The 27,494-nt window shown below is 36.3% G+C and overlaps 1 pseudogene; it reads right to left on the bottom strand.

The window, feature by feature from the left end:
- LOC149156001 (DNA damage-binding protein 1a-like) lies at positions 1 to 27,494 on the bottom strand (annotated as a pseudogene).

Raw genomic sequence — 27,494 nt, 5'->3', positions numbered from 1 at the left:
TCAATGTAACTTGTTCAACTCTTGCACCCTATCGCATAGCTCCTCTACTGTAAGACCCATTGCAGCTGCAATTTCCTCCATCCTATTTCTTCTGATATCAAGGAATGAATCAATCAAATCACCATCCAAGAACCTTCTTGCATCAGTATTCCTCATTTTGTTGGTAAATGACCGCCATTCCTCATGGTTCAAGCCCCCCACTCCTTTGATCACCTTCACAAGATTCATTTGCAACTTTTCAAGAAATCGGTATTGCTCCTCAGATAGAGATGCAGCCACACCAATAGCCCCATTTACTGTTGCAAATATAACTGTAGGGATCTTGTTGGATTTTTAATCTAGTACACACATGAAAAGAGATCCACACCTAAATCAGTTAACAATATCCCTGAGGTGGTATTCCTCAACAACTTCTAGTTTTCCCCCTCTATTTCACTTGTAACATCGCTCTTTCTCATCACTATTAAAAGATTGAAATTGTGCTCTGCTCCTAGGTATATATCATTATCCAGAATTCCAATAGAGTTCATCCAATTTGGATTGAAATCACGAGCCCTCTCTTTGATAGCTCGTTCATCAGGCCTGTATAACAACAAAGAAATAGATTTTATCAAATCCCCGACAACGATAAAATATCCACGAGTCTAAACATAGAGTGCAACTATATGACCAAGATATTCACATTCACACTGCAACCCTTCTGAAGAATCGTCAATGGGCATCCATTTATACAACTAAATATTCTAGTTGACATCAGCAAGCAACTTTCCATTAAATGCATTCAAATTATATACAACTCCCTTTGTTTCCCTCTTAGTCACAAGTTTCAATTTCCCATCTTCAACCAAAAAGACCAAAATTTGGCCTTTGCTAGATTCAGACTCCTCAAGCAACACATAAGTTGTCCCCACACAATAGTAGACATTGTTGTCATCTGTAAATGAACAACTTAGTATTGAGCATCCATTTTGATGCAGGAGCATTCAGCTCAACATTATCATTGTATTTTAGTAGACATAGGGGGTCTTGTGTTTCATGGAAGTTGGTTTCCTAAGTATTGAATTAATGTAATTATTAAGAGTTTTGAGTGATTTTAATGAGAGAAGCTAGAATAGGATTTAATTGAATATAGTGAGGCATATTTGTAAATATTCTCGAATATAGGAGAATATGAGAGATTTAGGATAGTTGAGAGATTGAGGGATTTGAGAATTAATTGTAAAACTTAGATTAGGAGTTAGTTCATGATTTTGTGGATTTGAGAGAATCCTTAGGGATAAGGAAGAGATTTTAGGATTTTGTTGAGAAGCTTATATATCTAAACCATGAATTGGTTTTAGAATCCTTTTGTATAAATGCAAGCCAAAAAGGCATAAACAGAGGTTGGCTGGATATGTTAGATAGATAACAGGTTAGATAATTGGAGTGTGATTGTAAGCCTACGGGAAGCTTGTAATTCAGAGGGACAAAGAGTACTGTTATGTAATTATTGGTTGTATGTACATATACAAAGGTTTAATTCCAAAGTGTGTAAATGTGTGATTTGAATATCAAATGTTAAAGTTATGTATGAATCAGAGTATTCTGTATAACATATGTGTGCAGGCAGAGTCCAGGCGAATACACAGAGGAGAAGAATAATAAAGAGGAATGTAATGGATCGTTGAATCCATTCGAAGAACCCAAGTAATGGTTTGGAGCAATCTTGATCAAAGAAAAACATAGAGTTAAGCTCAAGAGGAGTTACGCAGCGAAACAGTGGAAGGACGGGAACCATTGAAATAACCAAAACTAGATTTAACCATTGAAGAATGTCGTATAACCCAAATAAAGAGATGAACAAAGAAATGAAGTGTTAGTGTACAAGATTCGTCAGATCTGGAAGATCAATGCCCAGAATTAAGTCACAACAAAGGGAGGAAGTTGTGTCACATCGCAACATATTATAGTAGTGGGCAAAACCCGACCGCAAGCGAGTTGCAATTGCGAAATGCGTTCTTATTGTTAATCATTGGATTGGGTGCTCAAATCAACGGTGGAAGACTATTGTTAAATCTCACATCGCAATGTTTCGATTATGAGGAATGAACCTTGGGCCACAAGGATGTGCGATATGCGATATCTGATGCGATTGAAGGTTTGATCGCATCGCAAATATCCCATGGTAATGTATTGGGCCCTTAGCAACTGCTATGAGCGGTATTGCGATGTGCGATGTGAGCGGACCCGATAAAGTATGGACCCAGTTTATGATATTTGGAATCTGAGTTGTGTTATCGCATATCGTGTAGAGAGGAGGAAGGCATGTTAATGGTTCTACGAGATTGCCATTGCGATAAAGCTAAGTCTCGATAAACGTGCTAAGGCAGAGGAATCAAGACAAGGTATGGTTTATATATGTTTTATGTGGATTCTATTATAAAAGGTTTATAATAGTATTAAAGCGTCGATATTTGATTTGTGGGTTAAGCCTGTGTATGACCCAAAGTTAATAAAGGTTTATGGGGTTTAGTTATATGTGCAGGTGTCGAGTCGTTAATATGCCATTGTTATTGTCACTTGTGAACGTTTATTCCACCCATTTCTACCATTCTTCATCATGTCATTTATTATAATTTATTAAATAAATCCATTTTATGATGATTTATGCTCTAATATTATTTATTCTCCTTTATTTCTAATAAATTGATGATTATGCATTATTTTACCAATGATAGTGCTAATAAGTTGGTTATAACATTATTCACCATTTTTAGCCTCCAAGGTAACTTCCTGATTGAAGATTTGATTTTTAAATCTGCCAACTCAGAAATTCGTTGGTTTAACAAGTGACAGTTTTGCGGTTGAGATTATGAGCAAATGAAGACGAATTTGGAAAATCCGGAACATGGGTTTTGTCCAGAACAGGCCCAATTATCTTTGTAAATAACGGTTTGCCCAAATTCGGCTTGTACAGGGAGAAACACAGGGTTCTTTGAGCATGATTTTCTCAGATTTGCAGTTGCGGCCGCCCTCCAAATCTCAGCTGTAAACCCAAATTCGTCTTGCTTTTGTTGAAGAGATGAGAGGGAATATATTTTCTTGTTGATCATCTGGTTAGAATCAACCCAAATTTGTAAAACAAATCATGTTGTAATTATCTATGCTCTCTGATCTTTCTCTATTTAAATGAGAACAAAGATCAGAGAGGGGGGGATTCGAATGATGGAAGAATGATAGAGAAATAATGGACAATGATGGTGGATTATTCATGATAGGATAGGGATTGTTGCATGCTGTAGTTTTTGCTGTTGTAATGATTCCACAATTGGCTGATTAATAAATGAATTGGGAGTTGCTGTTCATTTTTCTCATTCTGAAGTAATCCCGCAGCATCCGCTGGCGGCTAAGGGCCCAGCCTCTGGTGGAGTACGCTGCTGCTATTGTGTATCATATTTTTACGATTGTTGTTGTATGATATCTTTTCATGTGTGGATTGTTTATATAGTTTAGTAATCTGATGTATTTGTTATATGCTGTTCAACGCTCTGTTACGACTAATTCATTAATGGTTTCATTCAAGAAGTTTATGTAAGTGACTCTATGTTGCGTAATGAATCTTTTCGGAGTTGATTACATGTTCACTATTTAAACCGATTGTTTTTGTTACAGAGCTTTCATATTAAATATTGCTATTGGATTCATTTTGAACTCTTATTTGTGGGAACCCGAAAGTAATATTATTTCATTTGGAAACGGAAGTCATGTTCTTTGGAAACATCAGATTGCTATAATAAGTGTGTTGTGTAAATATGATAAATGTTGTTCCATAATTCATTTGTAAATATCTTCTCGTAAAGTAAAGATCATTGGAATTGCTTTTGAAGATTGTTATTTTATTGCAGAATGTGAGTAAGTTGGTTTTGACTCGCGAGATGTAGTTCTTTTGATTGATGTTTCATTTACTGCTATTCTATTTCCTTTTGTTATTTCATTTTTACTTGCTGCCATTCCATTTCTTTGCATTTATTGCTTTGGTGTGAGAGAAGGTCCAAGGCTGTCGTGAGCCTCAGCAGACGCTACCATGCTCCCAGATCCATGGTCCATACTCTATTCCATCAATTTCTAGAGGAAAGAGTTATTGCTACTATATCCTCGATTGATGACTGTTTGAATGAATGATTTAGTTTAGAACATTTCAGTTTCTTGTTGTTCCAATTAGATTTTGTTTCAAGCATTCATTTACTTGTGGGTTTTAAGCACTATACTGCAAAACATTACTCTTGAATAAATAGCCGCCTCAGACTGAGTACACTCTTGAAATAAAAAGTCGTCCCTGGGTTGATAATTAATGTGAGGTAATTAGGAGTTCACAAGACACCTTTTTATCGCTCCACATTTTGGCGCCGTTGCGGGGAGAGTGTAGCCATTTCTAAAGAGCAGTGTGAATTTGATGACTGCCTGCTAGGGAAGAGTTGGATCTTAAAAACGGAAGGTAAGAACCTGCGTACGGAGCATGTAAAAGCCCTGCTCCCCCGTCCGCTTTCCAACAGGACTGTTAAAGAACCTGGAGTAGAAATAGATGTTTGAATTTTTGTGTGAATTATTAGGAAAAATAGAAATTAAAAAAAAAAAAAATGAATCACATGATTTCACTTAAGTGGTGATGTAAGCACCACCCATTTCACTAACTAATTGACAGGAACATTTGAATAAGGAGCCTTGAAGAAACACATGAAGAACATCTTATATTATGGTAAGAAATGGCTCACGTTTCTACTTTTGAATTTCCTATCAAAGATCAAGGAGGAGTGACACAAATGCACATAATTCCCCCATCTTTACCAAATTTTCATGGTTTAGCAAATGAAGATCCAGATACATTTTTATTTGAGTTCGAAATACTTTGTAGAGGATATGATTATTGTACTAATGATCAAAGATTGAAAGTGTTTCCTCTTACTCTAAAAGGAGCAGCTCTCCGATGGTTCATGAGCCTAGGTGGGAATTGCATCCAAACATGGGAGGACATGAAGAACATATTCTTGAAGAAGTACCAAGACTATTGCAAATCCAATGAAGATATTTTCAGTATGATACAAGGGGAAGATGAAAGCTTGGAGGATTATGTAGATCGATTTCAATACAACCTTCAAAAATCAAAATATAAGCATTTGGAAAAAGAGATCTTAAAAATACTCCTTCTTAAAGGAATCAAAGATGAATTTTTAGAACTTTTAAATCTGATAGGAAAAGGTGATGTTTTTCAATTATCATATGATGATGTTTGTGAGTTGTGCATAAGGTATTCAAGAGGAATCTCCAAGGCTGGTAAGAATCCTAGAGATGTTTTTTCTTTGTTTTCCAAATCTGCTACAAGAACAGGAGACATAAGAGCTGAAATCAATGTGTTATTTGAAAATTTTAAAGTTGATTTTATTAGCTCTCTAAATGAAAAGTTGGATGTTTTGCAGGTTCATAAAAATGAAGAATTTGATCAAATGTTTTGTTCTCATGACCGAAGGGAGCATCTCATAGATATTCACTCTTCCTTATCTAGGATGGAAGTAGCATATCAAAGAGGTAAGAAAGTTGCAACAAGGCCTACAGGTATGGTTCAAAACACTTTTTCTCCATTGTCATACTTGCATAATCCATTATGGAATGCTAATGTGTTAGGGCAGCCATGTCAATATAACCACCTATCTTGTTTACAAGTTGGGCATGGTTCATCTTATGATGGCATGACTACTTTCCCTCATCTTGTAGCACAAGCACATTCTCCATATTCTCCACCAGCTCTTTCACAACACCTTGCTTGCCCATCAAAACCACTCACACAACCCAATCAGCCACATCATCAAAATGCTCCATTCCATACACATTTTCCTGCTCAACTAATTCCACACCCTCACCATAATAAACCAGTACAACATGCTTACAATGTTGAGCTGGCAAATTTACCCACCCTTCCCACCCATTCTATCTCACATGCGCCATTAAAGAAAACCTACAATGAGATTCAGAATGTTTCAAATGCAAAAATTGTAGAAGCTATGGAAGAAAATGAGGTTTCTTTTACTATGCATCAACAAGCTATTTTAAAAGCCCAAGAACTTCATGATATGATGACTATGCAAGATCAAAAAAGTAAAGGATACATTGAAGATTGGTTTCACTCCATCATTTGTTTGCAACATCACTCCATGCTTCAACAATTTTTGATATCATTTTTTCAAGGGAAGATGGCTTCTCATACCCTAATTTTCATTAACATCCATTTTTCAAATTTGGGTATGCGTATACATGAAGCCTTATGTCGAAAATGGCTTCACTGGAAGTACTCATACACGTAGTCATATTCATCCTTCAATCAAAGTAGTTTAGTGAATAAAATAAAACAAAATAAGGACATAAATAAGTGCATTTTGTTCTTTTGTAAAACTAGGGTTTTTGTTGCAACATGCTATGCAAATCTACATCGGTGATATTTTTTTTTTTTTATAATTTGTGTTTGTAGATGAATCATAATGGAAATAATAAGTTCTACAAACACTCATTTTCATTTTTATAACCAATTTGAAAAAATGCTTGAATTTCATTTTTTTTTGGCTTGCGGGCTTGATGAACTTTCTGGAAAAACAGTCGGGACAGTCATGTTTTGAGTGACCAAAAGTGAATATTTTTAAAACCTGTTTCTACCCTATGTAGCCCTTGATGTCTACTTTCTAACCCAATTTGAATCACTCAATTTGGATTTGAAATGAAAAAGTTAGAACCAAAACATCGACAGGGTGTCTAGCAGACAGCTCAGGAACAGAGTTGGGACAGTCAGTTTTTGGAGGCCTAAATGACCGTATTTTTAAAACCTGTTTCTATCCTAAGTATCCCTTGATGTCTACTTTCCAATCCAATTTGAATCACTCAATTTGGATTTAAAACGAAAAAGTTAGAGCCAAAACATTGACCGGATGTCTAGCGGGCAGCTCAGGAACAGAGTTGGGACAGTCAGGTTTTGGAGGCCTAAATGGATGAATTTTTAAAACCTGTTTCTATGGTAGATTCCCCTATGAATCTAGTTTACAATGCAATTGGAATCACTCATTTTCAATATCGTATGGGGAAGTTATGATCAAAATACTGACTGTCTATCGTAAATCAGCACTCTTAAAACTATGTCTTTCCAGCTGTTCCTTAAAGTATTTGACCTATCAATTCTTCTTGTCTTCAAAACCTGTTTCTATTGGAGATAAATAAATGAATCTATTTTCATTTCCAATTTGAATCATTCGAATCCGACATCAAACGAAAACGTTATGCTTGAAATATCAACTGATGGTCTAAGCCGGGTAATCGAAAATGACTCTATTATGCAGGTTGTTCTAACTAAAATTGACATATCATATCATTGAATATTTAAAACCTGTTTCCAATGGAGATAAACCTTTGAATTAGCTCTCATTTGGCTTTGGAATCACTTAATTTCGACGAAAAAAAAAAAAGTTGTGATTAAAACACTGCAGGTTAGTATGATTGGCCACTGCTCTCCCGCAGGTGACAAATAAATTTTACTTTGTTATTTTCTCCTTGGATTTGTTCTATAGAAGTAACTACTTGTTAGTTTTTTTGCATAATTCTTGGATTAGGGGAGCCGTGCACCTCTCTTTCTCCATGATTTAATGTTTTATTGCAGGTAGACACTCGTTTTTTGCAGGTCCTAGGAGAAAAAGAACGTCAATTTATGGATAAGTAATTCTTGAAACAAATTTTAACAAAGGAATTTCATCCAACTTATTACCCAACGGATTCATAATAGAAGAAATGAAGAATTGATTTCCATTTGAAGATTCATGTCATCTCTTTGCTGCCAAAACATTTTTCAAAAAGATCATTTTTTTTACATAATATCATAGCTGTTGTAACTTAAATGTTGTTTTTTTTCTAATTTCTTTTATATTTTGTGTTTCAGGTGTTGCTTCATTCAAAATGCAACTCATCCTCAGCATCAATGCAGTGAACAACTAATTCATTCTTTGCGTGTTTTTGCTATTTTTGCTGTTCCTTTTCGAAATGGAACAACATTCGTGTGTTTTTGTTGTTCCTTTTCGAAATGGAACAACATTTGTGTGATTTTGTTGTTCCTTTTCGAAATGGAACAACACTTGTGTGACTTTGTTGTTCCTTTTCAAAAAGGAACAGCACTTGCGTGTTTTTGTTGTTCCTTTTCGAAATGGAACAACATTCGTGTGTTTTTGCTGTTCCTTTTCGAAATAGGACAGCATTTGTGTGATTTTGCTGTTCCTTTTCGAAATGGAACAGCACTTGTGTGACTTTGCTTTTCCTTTTCAAAAAGGAACAACACTTGTGTGTTTTTGCCGTTCCTTTTCGAAATGGAACAGCATTTGTGTGATTTTGCTGTTCCTTTTCGAAATGGAACAGCACTTGCGTGTTTTTGCTGTTCCTTTTTGAAATGGAACAACATTTGTGTGTTTTTGTCGTTCCTTTTCGAAATGGAACAGCATTTGTGTGATTTTGCTGTTCCTTTTCGAAATGGAACAGCACTTGCGTGTTTTTGCTGTTCCTTTTCGAAATGGAACAACATTTGTGTGTTTTTGCTGTTCCTTTTCGAAATGGAACAGCATTTGTGTGATTTTGCTGTTCCTTTTCAAAAGGAACAGCACTTGCGTGTTTTTGTTGTTCCTTTGCGAAAAAGGAACAGCACTTGCGTGTTTTTGTTGTTCCTTTTCGAAATGGAACAACATTTGTGTGTTCCTTTTCGAAATGGAACAGCATTTGTGTGATTTTGCGTGTTTTTGCTGTTCCTTTGCGAAAAATGAACATCACTTGTGTGTTTTTGCTGTTCCTTTTCGAAATGGAACAGCATTCGTGTGTTTTTGTTGTTCCTTTTCGAAATGGAACAACATTTGTGTGATTTTGTTGTTCCTTTTCGAAATGGAACAACACTTGCGCGTTTTTTGCTATTCCTTTGCGAAAAGGAACAACACGTGCATGTTTTTGCTGTTCCTTTGCGTAAAGGAACAGCACTTGTGTGTTTTTGCTCATCCTTTGCGAAAAGGAACAACATTTGAGTGTCTCTGCTGTTCCTTTCTCAAAAGAAACAGCATTTGTGATTTTTCGAACGACATTTGCATTTTCACGTTTTTTGTATGTATTTTTATTTTTTTTGGTGTGCATTTTCTTTGATGTTCCTTACACGAAACACCGCTTTGTGAGTGTTTTTGCTGTCCATTCAAAAGAGCAACACTTTGGGAATATTTTTGAGGGCAACCCTTTCCTTTCTCTTGTGGGATTATTCATAGTCAGCTCAACCACATTCTCCTGATTCTCTTTCATGGCATGAAGTACACTATTTTTATGAGGACAAGAATTATGGATTCTTTTGAAGTAAGTATTATCATTTACGTTATGATCTTTAACAGGACAGCTCCTTGATGACAGATTTTTTTTCAAAAGAGACACAATTATTTATATACTACTTTACTGCATTGTTTTCTGTTGAACATGATATTGATTGATCATTTTAATACCATGCTGGTTCCATCATCCCTGGTTATAATCTTCTTTGTCTGTAATAAATGAGATTATGGGTATATTTTTTTTTCTATTGACATCTTCAACTTCTTCCGCCATCCCTGCTCTTAAGGAGTACTGAGTCTCCCTCTTTTTATCATAAAAATGTGTAATAATAACAAAATTTTGTTCGCAGATGGAGGATAGGGGGTCTCATTACGAGCCAGCCTACCATGTTCATAAGGCTGTAACAAAGTGACATTCCCATTATGGCCACCACACCAGGGTTATGATCCATTGGATAGCCAAATTATCCTTGGAACAAAAGGTCTCATCACGAGCCGGCCTGATCACTTTTGCTACCTCCTAGTGAATGGCAGTGTGGTTATCTGGTTACCACGCCAGCACACTGATCTCTTCTGTAGAACAACACTAAAACTCTCCATTTATAAATTGAGGATCCTGGCTCATATGGGTTAAAAAGCAACCCTGCCGAGGCTATGGACGCCTGCTGGCAGCAACGGCTCTGCTTATGGTATTGAAGTTATATCTTTTCGTCAATTATTATTATAATACCCTTTTCTTATTTTCTTTTTATCAGAGAAGTTATTTCCTTAACTTTTTCCTTGTTTGAACCTTTATGCATGGGAAATTGTTTTATGATCAATCACATCATTTTCAGCTAAAATACCGTCAGCAAAGCATCTTTTTAGCACATTGTTGTCCTTTTTCGTTTTGCATAAACTATCATCACTCCAAAGCGTCCTATCTCTTATTCATAACTATCTTTACACACTTTGCTCTCACAATAACCATAACTTTCACCGTCCTATCATTGATAAGTGTACTCTGCCTCCCTTACTGATATATTGTTCATTCCATTGCCTTGCCGTCAGCACCACCCCTTTCATATGCTTTATGGTTATGGAACTCATTTTCCAATTGGAGGGGGGAATGTATGCATTATGGATTGCACGCGATATGATTACTGCACTTTTCCATACCTTGTTGATTTGAGTTTTTCTAATTGCAATTTTGCATGCATCTTATCTGTTGATATTCAAAGCTAACACTATGGATTCAAGCACATTGTATGCAAAATAGTGCTTTGTTTACAGGAGAACAACAAGTATGGGCAAAATTCTATTCACAGCATGACCGCACTATTGCAACTAACAGACGCGGCTCGAGCAACTTGCGAACATGAACAACTCTTCAGACATTATGTGCTTACCTGGATTCCACCTTTTGCATCACTTTCAACACCAACTCTGCCTACATCAGCTTCAACAACTGCCAGTATTTATATGTCATTCCACATTTTTTGGAGGTAAAACTTGAGGTAAAATTGCATCGTTTTCTAATTTATTATAAATTTAGGAGAATCTACTGAAAATCCATTTTGAGCATTATTTGTCATCCTTCATTCCACATCTTTACCACTTTCCCTTTTTCAGCAGCATATCATTTCCGAGTATGGGGGAGTGTTCCTTCATTTCTTTCTTATGACCATGTCATTCATATTCTTTATCATCCATTGCTCTTCTTATTCATTCTCAACGCCTCCCTTATTTCATGTTGTTTTACACCAAGCGTAGAATTCAACAGCTGGTAGCAACCACCTATATTTGTTTTCTAGCATCGCATGAGGACATGCTAATTTTTCAGAGAGAGGGAGGAATTGCTATGCATGATGGATTTTTTCTATTTTCTTTCTTATTTAAGGCATACAATTTCATTTTTACACAGTGCAGAAATTGATTTCCACATTTTTTTTAATTTTTTTTTTTTAAACTATGAACTCAATCCTTGTAATTTTTGGAAAACACATACGTATCATTAATACAAATCCACACAATTTCAAGAAATATTGGTTCATAAAATTTCGGAAATCATGCACTCTCACCTACAGCCATTTTGTTTATATCTCATAATCCATGCATCAAAACGATCTGATTTTTGGATCATAGAAGCCTTCATATATTACAAATCTACTTGCAACATTTCAAGAAAATCTGGTTTGTAGTTTTTGGGAAAATGGTTAATGAAGTTTGTTGTTATCTATGTCATATTTTGCTGCAACTTCATACATATAGTTGAATGTCAATGTAAAAATTGTTATGCCTTCATCGAGATTGCTAAAATTGAATATTCATTAATTAAGGAAGCATTCATTTATTCTCAAATTTTTATTGCTTGGTTAACACATGGTTTTTGTCTTTGGGTTGCATGAGGACATGCAATATATTCAGTTTTCGTTGCATGAGGACATGCAACATATTGAGTGTGGGGGTGTGTCGAGTCGTTAATATGCCATTGTTATTGTCACTTGTGAACGTTTATTCCACCCATTTCTACCATTCTTCATCATGTCATTTATTATAATTTATTAAATAAATCCATTTTATGATGATTTATGCTCTAATATTATTTATTCTCCTTTATTTCTAATAAATTGATGATTATGCATTATTTTACCAATGATAGTGCTAATAAGTTGGTTATAACATTATTCACCATTTTTAGCCTCCAAGGTAACTTCCAGATTGAAGATTTGATTTTTAAATCTGCCAACTCAGAAATTCGCTGGTTTAACGAGTGACAGTTTTGCGGTTGAGATTCTGAGCAAATGAAGACAAATTTGGAAAATCGGGAACACGGGTTTTGTCCAAAACGGGCCCAATTATCTTCATAAAGAACGGTTTGCCCAAATTCGGCTTGTACAGGGAGAAACGCAGGGTTCTTTGAGCACGATTTTCTCAGATTTTCAGTTGCGGCCGCCCTCCAAATCTCAGCTGTAAACCCAAATTCGTCTTGCTTTTGTTGAAGAGATGAGAGGGAATATATTTTCTTGTTGATCATCTGGTTAGAATCAACCCAAATTTGTAAAACAAATCATGTTGTAATTATCTATGCTCTCTGATCTTTCTCTATTTAAATGAGAACAAAGATCAGAAAGGGGGGGATTCGAATGATGGAAGAATGATAGAGAAATGATGGACAATGATGGTGGATTATTCATGATAGGATAGGGATTGTTGCATGCTGTAGCTTTTTCTGTTGTAATGATTCCACAATTGGCTGATTAATAAATGAATTGGGAGTTGCTGTTCATTTTTCTCATTCTGAAGTAATCCCGCAGCATCCGCTGGCGGCTAAGGGCCCAGCCTCTGGTGGAGTACGCTGCTGCTATTGTGTATCATATCTTTACGATTGTTGCTGTATGATATCTTTTCATGTGTGGATTGTTTATATAGTTTAGTAATCTGATGTATTTGTTATATGTTGTTCAACGCTCTGTTACGACTAATTCATTAATGGTTTCATTCAAGAAGTTTATGTAAGTGACTCTATGTTGCGTAATGAATCTTTTCGGAGTTGATTACATGTTCATTATTTAAACCGATTGTTTCTGTTACAGAGCTTTCATATTAAATATTGCTATTGGATTCATTTTGAACTCTTATTTGTGGGAACCCGAAAGTAATATTATTTCATTTGGAAACGGAAGTCATGTTCTTTGGAAACATCAGATTGCTATAATAAGTGTGTTGTGTAAATATGATAAATGTTGTTCCATAATTCATTTGTAAATATCTTCTCGTAAAGTAAAGATCATTGGAATTGCTTTTGAAGATTGTTATTTTATTGCAGAATGTGAGTAAGTTGGTTTTGACTCGCGAGATGTAGTTCTTTTGATTGATGTTTCATTTACTGCTGTTCTATTTCCTTTTGTTATTTCATTTTTACTTGCTGCCATTCCATTTCTTTGCATTTATTGCTTTGGTGTGAGAGAAGGTCCAAGGCTGTCGTGAGCCTCAGCAGACGCTACCATGCTCCCAGATCCATGGTCCATACTCTATTCCATCAATTTCTAGAGGAAAGAGTTATTGCTACTATATCCTCGATTGATGACTGTTTGAATGAATGATTTAGTTTACAACATTTCAGTTTCTTGTTGTTCCACTTAGATTTTGTTTCAAGCATTCATTTACTTGTGGGTTTTAAGCACTATACTGCAAAACATTACTCTTGAATAAATAGCCGCCTCAGAATGAGTACACTCTTGAAATAAAAAGTCGTCCCTGGGTTGATAATTAATGTGAGGTAATTAGTAGTTCACAAGACACCTTTTTATCGCTCCACAGCAGGCATTAAGGTTTAACGATGGGTTCATTAAAGTTATATGTGAAGGTCATGAGGGTTAAAAAAAGTCCCGATTGAAAGGATTGATTAAGGGCATGAAATGTATTTAGTTTATGGAATTGTTTCTGGAGGTTGATAAATCATTCCGCCGAGAATTAATAAAAGGGACCTTAACCATTATCTAATGAAGATTTGACCCAGTAGGTCATATTAATTCCTGGGGCAAAATGGTTTATGCATTTCAATATGCATACTGTGGGTAATAGAAGGGTTTTCCTCAGTCACATTTTCATAAATATCAAGTGGGAATGATGAAATAATATCAAATGTTTGATCATCTTATAGTTGCACAAAATGCATATTTGAATCAGTAGAATATTTCACACTGCAAATGTGCGAGACTGCTCCTGATGCCAAATTTGACGAGGATGTTCTCCATGTGAAATTGTGTACTTTAAATAGGTTAATTTAACCAAGAAAGAAATGTAACTGACAGGAAACTGAATACAACCTCACAAGAAATAACTCAGGATTTACGTGGTAAAACCCTGAAAGAGTGTCAAGGAAACATCCACGGGGCAAGGGATTGGAATCTCTCTATTCAATCAATAAATGATTCTCCATCCAATAGTTAGGGCATTCATTAGTTTTATATGAGCCTCCTCAGTTACATAAATGATGTTTCAATATAAAACTAACTTGTTAATAACTAATACATTTTACCCAAATTTACATAATTAGTTATCAAACTTCCAACAAACTCCACCTTGACAACAATTTCCTAATCCCTTGCCCATGCCCGTTCATCATCTTTTCGGTAAGCCAAGAGAAGCTAAACACCATTGTAGCTTCTCTACTGTAACTGCCTTTGTGAATATGTCTGCACAATTCTCTCACATATGGACCTTTTTAAGAGCTACTTTTCTGCCATCGATCACATGTCTCAAAAAATGATACCTTACATCAATGTGCTTGGTTCTACTGTGATAAGTAGGATTTGTAGCCACTTGAATAACACTTTTACTGTCACAAAGTACATTCACTTTCTCCTACATCCTTCCAATCTCATCAAGTAGAGCCTTTAACCAGATTGCTTCTTTATTGGCATCTGAAGCAGCTTTATATTCTACTTCGGTAGTGGACAACACAACTGTTTCTTTAAGCTTTAACATCCAACTAATTGCTCCACCTACAAGAGTAAAGACATAACCTGTAGTAGATCTTCTTTTGTCCAAATCACCTGCATAATCAACATCTACATATCCACAGACTGATCCTTCACTACCATTAAAAATGATGTGATGGTCACTTGTGCCTCTTAAATATCGAAGCACCCATTTCATTGCTCGCCAATGTTCTTCACCTGGATTTTCCATGAACCTCTTGACAACTCCAACTGCATGTGAAATGTTAGGTCTTGTAGATACCATCGCATACATTAAGTTGCCTACAGCGTTTGTATATGGTACATGAGACATATATTGTTTTTCTTCATTAGTTCTAGGACTCAAAACCGAAGAAAGCTTAAAATGGGAAGCTAATGGAACATTAACAGGTTTCACATTATTCATACAAAACTTTTCAAGTACTTTCTCCACATACTTCTGCTATGATAACCAAAGCTTACCATTTTTCCTATCTCTGTGTATCTCTATGCCCAAGATATGTTTTGCTACTCCAAGATCCTTCATATCAAATGTCCTAGAAAGCTAAGCCTTTAACCTGTTGATATTTTCCTTGCTTTTACTTGCAATAAGCATATCATCAACATACAAAGCTAAGATAATGAATATTCCCTTGAAACTCTTGAAGTATACACAATGACCATACTCACTTCTTATAAAGTTTTGGTTCACCATGAAGGAATCAAACTTCTTGTACCATTGTCTAGGAGACTGCCTCAGATCATACAATGATTTCCTAAGCTTGCAAACTAATCTTCTGTTGCGACCTTGTACAAAACCTTCTGGTTGTTCCATATATAACTCTTCATTTAAATCACCATGTAGAAAAGTTGTTTTAACATCTAACTGTTCTAACTCAAGGTTAAGTAATGTAGTTAGTGCCAACACAGTGCGAATAAAAAACAAGTTTTACAATTGGTGAAAAAATCTCATGAAAGTCGATACCTTCAACCTGAGAATACCCTTTTGCTACCAGTCTCGCCTTATACCTTTCGATACTTCCATCAACTTTTCGTTTCAATTTGAAGACCCATTTACACCCAACAATGCTTCTCCCTTCAGGAAGTTCTACAAGATCCCAAGTATTGTTCTTGGCTAAGGAATCCATTTCTTCTTCCATAGCCATTTTCTATTTTTTACTATCTGTATCATCTATTGCTTCCTGATAACACGAAGGTTCCCCATGTTCAGTAATCAAAGCAAAAGATGAAGCAGAATCTTCATACCTTTTGGGAGTTTTTCTTTCCCATGTAGACCTTCTTAGAGTGACTGGTTGCTGAACTAGTTCAGAAACTTGAACTGGTTTAGAAACTTCAATAGTTTCCTTTGTATCTCCAACACCTTTTTCTCCAGAAGCTCCTTCTTTCTTTTGACTGTCACCAAAAAATCTAGCCTCCAACTGAACTTGTTGATTTGGCGATACCTGTTCTTATTCAATTCTTTCAACATTTGATTTTGAAAAAGAAGATTCATCAAATGTTACATCTCTACTAATGACTATCCTCCACGATGTAGGATCCCACAACTTGTATCCTTTCACTACATAGTCATACCCAACAAAGACATAACATTTTGATTTTGGATCTAATTTTGAATGCTGATTTTTAGGAATAAGAGAATAAGCGTCGCATCCAAATATCCTTAAATATGAATAATCACAAGACTGACCTATCCAAACGTCTTCAAGAATTTTACAATTAATTGCTACTGAAGGTGATTTGTTAACTAAATAACAAGCAGTGGATACTTCTTCTGCCCACAACTCCTTTTGCAAGTTAGCATTGTTGATCATACTTCTAGCTCTTTCCATAAGAGTCTGATTCATACGTTCAGCAACACCATTTTGCTGAGGAGTATAAACAACAATTATGTGTCTAACAATTCCTTCATCCTTATAATATTGTTCAAATTCTATTGAAGTGAATTCACCACCATTGTCAGTTCTTAAACACTTAATTGATTTTCATGTTCTTTTCTCTAGCATTGCTTTAAATTGTTTAAAGACATTGAATACATCAACTTTCTTTTTTAGCATAAAGACCCAAACTTTACGGGAGAAATCATCAATAAACGATAAAAAAATATAGATCACCTCCATATGATACAACAATAGATGGTCCCCACAAATCATAATGTATATAGTCTAAAATATCTTTACTATTATGATTTCTAGTTTTAAATCTCTGTTTACACTGTTTTCCATACACACAATGTTTACAGAAATCCAACTTCAAAGATTTCAGATCGGGAAGGGATTTACATTTCATCAGTATCTGAAGACCTATCTCGCTCATGTGACCCAATCATTGATGCCATAGGTGAGTACCTGCTTCTTATTTTTCTGACACAATCGCTGCTTCACTGATCTGAGTACTTCCTTTGATTCTGTAAAGATTTCCAACCTTTCACGCTTTCATAACAATTAGGGTGCCTTTAAAGACTTTCAACACGCCATTCAAACCTGTAAACTTATAACCATCCGGATCCAACACTCCCATAGAAATCAATTTTTTATTCAAATCAGGTACGTGTCTAACACTAGTTAATATTCTAACTATGTTATCATACATTTTAATCCTAATATTTCCCATCCCAACAATCTAACATGATACATTATTACCCATGAACACAGAACTACCATTTACATTTTCATATGAAGTAAACCAATTTTTGTGTGGACACATGTGATGAGAAGCACTAAAGTCTAACAACCAGCTTTCAACACCCTGAGAAAGATTACATGAAGTTTCATCTATCATACATAATTCTTCAACAGATAAAACTTCGTCTATCATACCTGAATCAACCTGATTTTCTTCCTTCTTCAAGTTATCAGACTCTTGTCATTTCCAACAGTCTTTCTTTAGTTGTCCAATTTTATTGCAGTGCCAACATTTTGCCTTACACTTCTTTCCCTTTGATTTAGCCCTGGAAGACTCCCTTGTTTTTTCTCCTCTTTCCTTTGACCGTCCTCTAGCTATCATGGCTTCTGATGCAACTGTTTCACTACTAGATTTCCTTCGTACTTCTTCAAACAAGAGAGCCCCCACAACTGATTCAAATTTCAAGAATCAACAGTTCTCAAGCTGATTGAAGTTATGAAGTGATCCCATGATTCTGGCAGAGAACACAACAAGGTTATAACTTTGTCTTCTTCCTGAATTTTAACTTCCATATCTATTAATTGGCATATAAGTGTATTAAAAACATTCAAATGTTCTGAAACTTTTGAACCCTCCTTCATTTGAAGATTGTACAGTTGTCTTTTCAGATAAATTCTATTGGTTAACGACTTTGTCATATATAGTTTTTCCAGTTTTTCCCATAAACCTGAAGTTGTACTCTCTTCAACAATGTTGAAGAGAACTTCATCCGCCAGGCATAACCTGATGATACTGAGAGCTCAAGCATCCAAGTCCTCCCAATCCAAATTAGTCATGCTTGCAGGGTTCTTATTTACCCTGTCCAATGCCTTGTGCAACCCTTGTTGCACCAGCAAATCCCTAACTTTCAATTTCCAAAGAGCAAATTTCTCTTGCTGGTGAATTTCTCCACCTCAAATTTTACATTCGACATCTTGGCCATTTTTTTCGTCCTAGGGTTTCAGTCTTTAAACTAGGGTTTATTTTTTTTGTTTCCCTTTCTTCCAAAAAAAAACTTGGAGAAAAAAAATCCCCATTTTTTCAAACAAAGAAACCCTTCAACGGATTTTTTTTTTTTAATTATTTCCTTCAAATTAATGAAAATCCTTTGTTTTTCTTTCCTTCAAATCTTAATGGAAAACCCTTTGTTTTTCTTTCCTCCAAATTTGAACAAATTTCTGGAAACAATTTCCTAGAAAAAAATTTCCCTCAAATTATTTAAAAAAATTTACCCGGATCCATATTTGTTGATCGAATTCCTATGGAAACAAGCAAGCCAAGCTCTGGAGCCCCTCCTCGACTGCTCTGACAGCACATAGAGGCAACACACTTCCTTGTAGGCTCTGGCATAGTCCACGCAGAGACAGCGCGCACACTTCCTGGCAGCACGCACTTCAACAGTTCTTCCTCTCTGCTCTAGCACGTAGAGGTTTCAACAACTCTTGCACACAGAGGTATTCTCAAGCATGCAACCCTCCAAGCCAGCAACAGCTCCACGGCTTCCTCCTCACATAGAGGGCAGAGGGTTTGGTATTCACGCAAATAGCTCTGGTCTTCACCTCCAGTCCAATGCAGATTGCTCTGGTCCACACAGAGAGCAGATGAATCTGGTCTTCACTTGCAGATTCCTTGCATACCATTCCAGACTCCTCCTCGTTCCACGCTTTCTAGTCTTTTAACACGCAACACTCACAGCTGCGATGCAACACTCACACTTCCAATTTCTCCAAGACCTTCAACTCAACTAACCTTGCTCTGATACCATTTGTAATTTAAATAGGTTAATTTAACCAAGAAAGAAATGTAACTAATAGGAAACTGAATACAACCTGACAAGAAATAACTCATGATTTATGTGGTAAAACCCTAATAGAGTGTCAAGGAAACATCCACGGGGCAAGGGATTGGAATCTCTCTATTTAATCAATAAAATGATTCTCCATCCAATAGTTAGGGCATTCATCAATGTTATATGAGCCTCCTCAGTTACATAACCGATGTTTCGGTATAAAACTAACTTGTTAATAACTAATACATTTTACCCAAATTTACATAATTAATTGTCAAACTTCCAACAAATTGTACAAATGTGAAGTTTCTAAATGTCATCTATTGACCCAATAGTAAGCATCTCTTCATTTGCAATGGCAAGGCCACTAGTAAATGCCTCTGAACTTAATGAACACATGTGATTAACTTCATTCTAATTCACATTTGTGTAGAGAAATTTCCTCTTGTTACTGTAAATCACTGTGGCCCTGTCTCATGCTGCAAAAACATGCGTTGAATTCTTAGAACAAAAAGTGTGAAGACTAATAGCTTTCGTACCCAACTGAATCTTCTTCTTATCAGATAATTCCCCAATGCTCATATCAAATATAAAGTTAAATAAGTTCCCAACCCCAAGACCACATAGCAAGTAACAAATCCCTTCCAATATACAAAGAAGAGTAGACTGAGGTTGTACATTTTCTTCAAGCTTCAGTCTTGTAATCAATTTCAGATGGGGAAGAGAGTAAACCCTAATGCTATAGTCTTTCCAGAGACCAACAACTGCCTATTCAATACGCAGAGAATCATCACCAATAGGATTTATATTGAGGCATGATACATCAAACTCAATGGCCAAATGTTTCACCTCTATAAGGGAGCCCTCTCCAATTTCCAGGTAAACAAGATTACCCATTCTAGTGGCCAAAATAACCTGAGTAGAATTAGTTGTGGCTACAATTGTAGAAAATCCAGGGGCCACTCTCCATTCAGTCAATAGCTTTCGAGACAGTGCTCCCACTAACCTCACAGAACTGTCCGTCACCCGAACAAGTTGGTTATGAATAGCATATTGGCAAATAAGGAGTGAGCATTAGAGATAAATCCCTCAATATATGTTTCTTCCAGCTCATAATCTGATCAATTCATTTCAAGTATATGAGTCTTAGTAATGAATCTGACAACCAAAAAAGTATCAAATATATCAAGAGTTGAAGATCGTAATGACCAAATTCCCTTTATGCCCTAAAGCTCTACTGATGCGTGGTTGTTGATTCCAACCCCACTGCAGATTATACGAAGGGAACCATCCTTAAATTCTCCAAAACAGGTAACAATTTGGTCGTGTGCTTGACCCTCATCTACAACACAGAAGTCTGTTATAGGACCAATGTTTACAAATCTTTCCAAAACATCTACGTGTGAGCCTGAAACATCTGGATGCTGATGCAATTTAATAATTTGTGAATCTCCATAGCTCGACCCTATATACACATGTCCACTATCTAAATAAGAAATTGTTGAAGCAATAGATGTCTCTCCTAAAAGTTCTATCTTGAGACTAGTAACCCTTCTCCCTGCACGTATGATGACAAGCAAATGAAGAAACCTTGAGAGATCACCTAGAAGGTATCGAGAACCATCCGGATCAACTCTACCATAAGCATTAGTGATAGTCATAGAGTTGAGTCTGGCAGGGATTTGTGTGTATACAGAGGGACTGCAATAACAAATTGTCTCCTCACCAATGACAAGAACACCACCTAAAGGCATTGGAACTGGTATCAACATACCGGCACTACTATCCAGATTTACCTTTAACCAAGGCCCCAATTTGAAATCCATGTTTCTTAGATCCACCACATATGTCTTGAGGTGACTTCTCCCTATATAATCTTCATATAAAACAGCAATTGTTGTTGGGAATTTTCTGATAAATTCCAAAACAAATAAACTGAACACAGAGACAATGCTCTGTTTTGCCACAGGATCTTAGGACAGGGAAGCTACAATTGATTTCTGAGAACAGAGTATTACACACACACCCACAAAAGCTTTGTATTCATTAAAATAAAACCATTGTTACAAAAATTATTCTTCCTCTGCCTGAGGGATTACACCAAGAACATTTCAACAAAAATTACTCTGTATCCTTTTGAAAAGATTTACACTTCTGTGTGTAAATTTTTCATTTACATTTACTGCTGTAAATAAAAAAAAAACAATCTTAATCTACAGAAAATTACATTCACTGCTGTGTAAAAACAAAATCTTACATTTACTGCTGTAAAGAAAAATTTCTTTTACATGTGCTACTGCCCATTACATTTCGTTTCTTCAACAATAAGATATCTTCATGCTGCTGCATTTTTCATATTCACACTGCTGTGTGTGTGTTGTTCCATGCACGTTGCTTCCTTTTTTCTTAATTTGCAATACAATGCGTTTTCATTTTACATACATTACATATATGATAACAAAAAAGACATAACATATATGTTTTCTTGTGCCCACACTTCCGTAGTTTAAAAAAAACATTAAAATTAAAAATTCTACCAACATTTACCTATCACAATTAATTCATTAAATTACTTCGCTGACAAAAAACTGCAGCCAAACAAGGTTTACTTCACGCAATGTTCATGTGCAGGCTTGAACATCAACTTTGACTTTAATCAATGGTGGATACCCTTCATCTTAATCCAACGGATATCGCTTGCCCAAACTAAACGAGCAATACGTCTCGATAAGCGCACGGTTCAACAGTTGCGCAATTGAAATTAAAATTTCAACACTCCCCTTTAATTTCAACTGCTGGGCGTTCAGTCATACCCAAACACTTCCTCAAAAATTCAAAACTTTTCTGGTCCAATGGCTTGGTCAAAATGTCTGCTACCTGCTCCTGAGTCCTACAATGTTGTAAAACAATTTCTCCATTGCTTACCAATTCCCTGATGTAATGAAACCTTGTGTCAATGTGTTTCATTCTCTTATGAAACACCGAATTCTTGGATAATGCAATAGCTGAGCTATTGTCACAAAAAATCATCGTTCCTTTTGCCTGCTCTTGGCCTAAGCTCCTTAACATTCTTCTCATCCAAACTACTTGACATGCTGCTGCTGTAGCTGCCACATATTCTGCCTCTGCTGTAGACAACACTACAATAGGTTGTTTCTTAGAAGCCCATGAAATGGCTCCCGAACCCATGTGAAAAAGATAACCAGATGTGCTTTTCCGATCATCTACACTTCCAGCCCAATCGCTATCAGTCATTTCAAATTATTCCTTCATGACTACTTTGAAATTTTCAATAAGGCAATCATCATTACCTGTGAAAATAACATCATCAACATATAACACAACAATTAGTAATTTACCATCCTTTTCTTTGATGTAGAGGGTGGGTTCTCCCTCACACTTTTCAAATCCATTTTCCAGTAGATAGGAATCTATCCTACTGTACCATTCTCTTGGTGCTTGCTTCAACCCATAAAGAGCTTTCTTCAATCTGCACACTTTGTGCTCTTGGCCTTTCTTTTCATAGCCTAGAGGTTGTTCAATGTAAACCTCTTCCATTAACACTCCATTTAGGAATGCTGACTTCACGTCCATTTGGTAAACTTTCCACTTGTTTTGTGCTGCTATGGATAGCACTGCTCTCACTGTTTCCATTCTAGCAACCGGTGCAAAAGTTTCCTCATAGTCTCTCCCATACTGCTGCTTGTATCCTTTGATAACCAGCCTTGCCTTGTGTCTTCTATTTTGCCTTCAGAATTACTCTTGTTCTTGTAAACCCATTTGACTCCAATGACTTCCTTTCCTTTTGGTAGTTCAACCAAATCCCATGTCTTGTTTCTTTCTATGGCATTGATCTCCTCATCCATAGCTTCTATCCATTTCCTATCCTTAATAGCATCTTAGAAATGAATAGGGTCATCAACATGACAATATAAAGCAAACAAAGAATTCATACCTTCATCATAAATGTCACTTAAATTTATGAACTTCTTACCTCTTTCATTTGGTGTACAAGTGCTTGAAGAAGCACTTGAATTTCCTCCTTGTGGTGTGCTTGTAGAAGCACTTTCATTTCTCGTCAAGGGTGTCTCATGTTGTCCTTGTGTTGGCGCTGTTGTTTGGGGATGTATTTCAGCCATCTCCTCATCATCTTCATCATGAGACAAATAATTTTTAACATTCACTATTTTCTCTATGCTTCCATCCCAAGCTTCCTCCTCAATGAACTGAACATCTCTGCTCACAAAAAACTTCTTGGTAGATGGGATATACAACCTGTAAGCTTTGGATTCCTCACTGTATCCAATGAAAATACATTTCTCCCCTTTGTCGTCCAACTTCTTCCTTAGCTGATCTGGAATGTGTGCATAGGTCACACATCCAAAAACTTTCATGTGGGTGACTCCTTGCTTTCTCCCACTCCATGCTTCTTCCGACACTTTGTTCATCACTGCTTTTGTAGGGAATCTATTCAAAATATATATTGCACAGTGTACAGCTTCAGCCCAATAATCATTTGGCAAATGCTTTGCCTTTAACATGCTCCTCGCCATATCCATGATGGTCCTATTCTTCCTTTCAGAAACTCCATTTTGCTGCGGGGTGTACCTAGCTATAAATTGCTTATGAATTCCATTTTCTATACAAAATTGTAGGAATTCCTTGGAGATATACTCACCTCCTCTATCATTTCTTAGAACTTTGATATGCAGCCCGCTTTGGTTTTCCACAAGTGCTTTGAAATTACGAAATTTTTCAAACACTTCACTTTTGTTCTTCAGGAAATAAACCCAAGTCTTTCTTGTGAAATCATCAATGAATGTTAGAAAATAATGGCTGCCTGCTAGTGATGGAGTTTGCATTGGTCCACATAAGTCTGACTGGACAATCTCTAAGGGTGCTTTTTCCCTTATGCTTTTCCCTGATGGAAAACTTTCTCTATGTTGTTTCCCTAAGATGCAACCTTCACAAAGGCTATCTGGTTTCTCTATCAATGGTAATCCTCTTACCATTCCTTTTCTACTCAACAAGTTAAGACCTCCAAAGCTGAGATGTCCAAAGCTCAAGTGCCACAACCAATTTTCATCCTTTGGTATGCTTTGGAAAGCCTCTTGTGTAACTACTGCAATTACTTCTTTATTTTTCAAATATGCCCTTATTCTGAGAGGGAACATCCTGTTCCTCGTCATCTTCACTTCAAAAATGCATCTTTTGCTGGGTGCTCTATCCATGATGGTGCATACATCATTCACAAAGAAAACATTGTAACCCTTTTGAACAAGCTGTCCAATACTTAAGAGGTTACACTTCATTCCAGGAACATAATAGACATCTGTTATGGTTTTCTTTTCAGCTTTCTTTGTAAATATTTTTACTTCTCCTTTTCCCATAATAGAAATTTTACTATCAGTCCCAAGTGTGACTTGTGACTTCGCACCCTGATCTAAAGCAGAAAACAGGGCTATGTTTCCTGTCATATGATTGCTACAACCGGAATTTAGAAACCATATATCATCACCGTTTGTGTCAGCCATGTTACAAGCTAAAAGCACATTATCTTGGCTAATATTTTCTCTAGTAAAATTTGCACTAGATCTACTACTCATATCATGCTGCTTCTTCCTACATTCATTTGCATAATGCCCATATTTTTTACAATAATAACATTGGACATTGGATTTTTCATACCTTTGTCCTTGAGCATGATGTTGTCCACTCTGTTGGCTGCTTCCTTGGCCTTGGTTCTGATTTGGATTGCTGCCTCTTCCTCTCTTGCTTCCTCTGCCTTGACCTCTCCCTTTTCCAAAGGACATCTGGGTCTTGAAGGCTTGTTCTAGAGATGAGTTTTCATTTCTACTCAACCTCTCCTCATGTTTTATCAGTGATGCATGTAGTTCATCAATTGAGAAATTGAGAGATCCTTTGTCTCCTCTATGGTGGTTACAATCACATCGAACTTTGAGGGTAGGACCCTCAATAGTTTCTCCACAATCCTCCTTTCTTCAAGAGTTTCTCCATGAGACCTTATGTGTGTGACCAGACCAATCACATGTGTGAAGAATGAGTCAATATTTTCTAACTCCTTCATGCATAGATTCTCAAAATCTCTCCTCAGCAACTGTAGTTTTGCTGTCTTCATTTTCTCCATGCCTTGATAGGCTGTCTTGAGAGTTTGCCATGCTTTTTTGGATGTCTTGGCTGCTGCTATTCTTGGAAACACACTCTCATGCACTGCTTGATATAAAAATAAGAGGGCTTTTGAATCCTTCTTCTTATTGCTCTTAAACATATCTTTCTCTGCCTGTGTCAAGTTATTAAACTCTTCTTCATCTCCTAGTTCTTCAAACCCATATTCAACAAGTTCCCATAAATATTGTGAGGAAAATAGGGCTCTCATGGTTATTGCCCAATAATCATAGTTTTTCCCATTAAACTGTGGGAGCTGAGTATTAAAAATACCCATGCTAGTGCTGGAGCCAGCCATTCCTTGTACTCTCAGCTATGCTTCAAATATTTGAGTGTGTATTTAAAAAAAATTGACAGTCTTCAACAGCTACACAAAAAAAACTTTGAGAAATACCTGGATCCTTTCTTGACTGAGTCCTCACTCTGCTGGAGAAGCTACTGCAGCAAGAAAATCCTTCCCTTCAGCTTCTTTGACACCTTCAAAGAGCCTGGACAAGCTCTGATACCACTGTTGGGAATTTTCTGATAAATTCCAAAACAAATAAACTGAACACAGAGACAATGCTCTGTTTTGCCACATGATCTTAGGATAGGGAAGCTACAATTGATTTCTGAGAACAGAGTATTACACACACACCCACAAAATCTTTGTATTCATTAAAATAAAACTGTTGTTACAAAAATTATTCTTCCTCTTCCTAAGGGATTACACCAAGAACATTTCAACAAAAATTACTCTGTCTCCTTTTGAAAAGATTTACACTTTTGTGTGTAAATTTTTCATTTACATTTACTGTTGTAAATAAAAAAAAACAATCTTCAACTACAAAAAATTACGTTCACTACTGTGTAAAAACAAAATCTTACATTTACTGCTGTAAAGAAAAATTTCTTTTACATGTGCTGCTGCCCATTACATTTCGTTTCTTCAACAATAAGATATCTTCATGCTGCTGCATTTTTCATATTCACACTGCTGTGTGTGTGTTTTTCCATGCGCTCTGCTTCCTTTCTTTTTACTTTGCAATACAATGCATTTTCATTTTACATACATTACATATATGATAACAAAAAAAAACATAACATATATGTTTTCTTGTGCCCACACTTCCGTAGTTAAAAAAAACATTAAAATTAAAAATTCTACCAACATTTACCTATCACAATTAATTAATTAAATTACTTCGCTGACAAAAAACTGCGGTCAAACAAGGTTTACTTCACGCAATGTTCATGTGCAGGCCTGAACATCAACTTTGACTTTAATCAACGGTGGATACCCTTCATCTCAATCCAACAGATATCGCTTGCCCCAACTAAACGAACAATACGTCGCGATAAAAAGTTGTTTTGCAAAATGTACAAGAGACACGCGTCAAATTTTGATTGTATCGAGGGCGTTTGAGAGAATACCACTGCCTCAACAAAAGCGGTGTGATGGAAAGGTTGGCGGTTTTCCTGAATTAAATGCGCACGGTTCAACAGTTGCATAGTTGAAATTACAATTTCAACAATTGTAGGGTCTGGACAACCATATAAGAACTTGATATCTAAAACTTGAAGTTCCTCTAGACTGATGTTGAAAGACTCTTCAAATTCTCCCTTGTTGTCCAATGGCATAACATTCAATGCGGCAACATATAGGTGGAGTGCTATGAGCCTACAGTCTGGATCAATGCTACACATCTGCCCACATTTTGTGGGACACCCAATACGATTTGAGACATCTCCCATTGCCCTGCTAATAATTTCACCAGCCTGCGTGTCCCATTGAAGAATGCAGAATTTATATTTTTCTGTTGAAAGGAAAAGAGAATCCTGCAGCTTTCCATGAGGTTGGAAAAGCTCGAGTGTTTCAATTCGTCCGTAGATGGGCACCTCTTGCAATGGCTGCAAACCCTCTCGAGTGAAAAGATGAATCTCAATTCTGCTGCATTTTGCAATAATGAGATTAATGTCATGAGGACAGGTAAAGCTTCCGATGCAGTAATGAGTAACACTAGTGGCCTTCTGTGCACTTTCGACAGAGTTCCACAT

This window comes from Pinus tabuliformis, chromosome 9 (genome assembly GCF_031772625.1).
Source record: "Pinus tabuliformis cultivar Carrire ecotype Pingquan chromosome 9, CPIR1, whole genome shotgun sequence".
NCBI lineage: Eukaryota > Viridiplantae > Streptophyta > Pinopsida > Pinales > Pinaceae > Pinus > Pinus tabuliformis.
Note: the sequence above shows the minus strand (reverse complement) of the source record. Positions and strands in the feature narration are given on the sequence as shown.